The sequence below is a fragment of the Myotis brandtii genome, unplaced genomic scaffold (assembly GCF_000412655.1).
Source record: "Myotis brandtii unplaced genomic scaffold, ASM41265v1 scaffold281, whole genome shotgun sequence".
NCBI classification, from domain to species: domain Eukaryota; kingdom Metazoa; phylum Chordata; class Mammalia; order Chiroptera; family Vespertilionidae; genus Myotis; species Myotis brandtii.
Window position 1 is genome coordinate 368,966 of NW_005360721.1, and position 2,442 is coordinate 371,407.

The window sequence follows — 2,442 nt, forward strand, 5'->3', positions numbered from 1 at the left end:
CTGAGGAACCCTCAGTTTCCTTCATGTGTCTTGGGGTTCCAACATTTCTTCCCGACTTTAACCAAAGTTGCTTTGCATTTTCTTTTCTATACTAGAGGCCCGGTGCACGAATTCGTGCACTGGTCGGGGGCATGGCCTGCAAAGACCAGCCTGCTGTGGGAGCAGCCACTCATCCCGGTCAGCCAAGCAGCGCTCCCACTGTGGGAGTGCACTGACCACCAGGGGACCACCAGGGGGCAGCTCCTGCGCTGTGCATCTGCCCTCTGGTGGTCAGTGCGCAGCATAGCAACTGGTTGACCAGTTGTTCTACCATTTGGTCACTGGGCTTTTATATATATAGATTTTGAGATGACATAATTTCTTCTGACCAAAGGGTTCCAATTCTAGAACATTGAACAACCAAGAGGCATGGAAACCATCTCTTCTATGCAAGTCATTTTATACCTGGGAAACCCTGAAGTACCAAGAAAAGACTTGCAGTGTGAATTAAGATTGGCCTTCAGATCTCTTCTTCCACCTGTCCAGTGGTCCTTCTACCCCAGCAAGATGCAGACCAAGGAGCTTCCCATCCTGTTCTGAGAGTGACACCAGTGACCACCCACTGTGGGAGTGCACTGACCACCAGGGGACCACCAGGGGGCAGCTCCTGCGCTGTGCATCTGCCCTCTGGTGGTCAGTGCGCAGCATAGCAACTGGTTGACCAGTTGTTCTACCATTTGGTCACTGGGCTTTTATATATATAGATTTTGAGATGACATAATTTCTTCTGACCAAAGGGTTCCAATTCTAGAACATTGAACAACCAAGAGGCATGGAAACCATCTCTTCTATGCAAGTCATTTTATACCTGGGAAACCCTGAAGTACCAAGAAAAGACTTGCAGTGTGAATTAAGATTGGCCTTCAGATCTCTTCTTCCACCTGTCCAGTGGTCCTTCTACCCCAGCAAGATGCAGACCAAGGAGCTTCCCATCCTGTTCTGAGAGTGACACCAGTGACCACATCACAGACCATCCAAACAATGTTATAACACTGGGTTCAAAATCAAGGGAAAAGCCAGAAGAGAACATACATTTTTTCAAATATGCATTGAGAGGTGGCTGCCCTTTGTCCCCCAGAGTTATGTATCATGGTTTGGGCCACACTTGCTTTGAGGTCTTGGACAAGTCACATGACTTGGTTCCTGAAGTCCTCTCTAGTTTGCCATTCTGGATCTTCAATGGAGAGAAAGGGGATCTCCAGCCAAGTTCTCCAGGTGGCTGGTATTTAATTTCACCCTATGGCACCCCCATGGGGAGTGCTGGCCATTGCCAGCTGCAGCCCATCTAGGCAGTGAGACAAGCTTCTTGGAGAAGCTATGGAGATGGAAAGGGTAACCCAGGCTCCTCGCTAAGTCTGCTCAGCCGCAGAGAACAGGGGAGCTCTACTCTGACATTAGCTTAGATGTCCTGATTGTGGAAGCAACTCTGCTGGTTCTCCCATATAGTTTAGGAGAGTCAAAGAGCCACATGATTGTCTAAAGGTGTGGAATTAGGATGGGAAGAAAGGACAGAAAGAGGCAGGAAGGAGGAGAGAGAAAGAGGGGGGAAAAGGGGAAGAAGGGGGAGATGTTGAGTTTTGAGGCTTGAAGACTTCAGTTATCACTTGTTGACTGTCTTCTGTGACAGGAACTTTACATATTGTATCTCATTTAATCCTCTCAATAACAGTACAGTGTAGACATAACATACCTATTTTACAACAGAGAAAAGGGAGACCCAGTGAGGTTAAAGAAGTGATTCCAGTCTGGTCTTCCCACTTGGTTTTTCTGATTCCCAAACCTTGGATCTTCCTACTCTCTCATAATGTGTCAGGGCCACAGCTTAGATATGCTCAGTGCAGGGACAGCCAGAGGAGCAGATGGCCACCTTCGCCACTTGAAGTGAAGATGGGCTATGAGAAGAGCAGATGCTCCAACTCAACTAGAACATTGTTGCCTCTGGCAATAAAGTGACCCTCTAGGGCATCTCTGATCTCCAGCATCTTGTCATCAGATGCACCAAATCCCGACAAGTCTGGTACCCTCATAAGGCAACAATGAAGATAGGGCTATTATTCATCAAGGCACTCATATTTCATATTTTCACAAGCTCTTTACAACTTTGAACTGCTTCCTAAACAACTATAATATTTTATGAATAATATTTTATATTATTCATATATCCTATCTAATAATAGACAAACATGGTAATTAACCATACCTCCGACATGCTTCCCATTGGCTGATCAGGGTGATATGCAAATTAACTGCCAACCAAGATGGCGGCCAGCAGCCAGGCAGCTGAAGCGAACAGGAGGCTTGCTTGCTACAGTGAAGGAGGAAGCCAAGGTTCCCCGCCTGCCGCTGCTGGGCTCTGAGCTTGCACTCTAAGAAACAATGTTGCAATTATAGAAGCTAAACAAA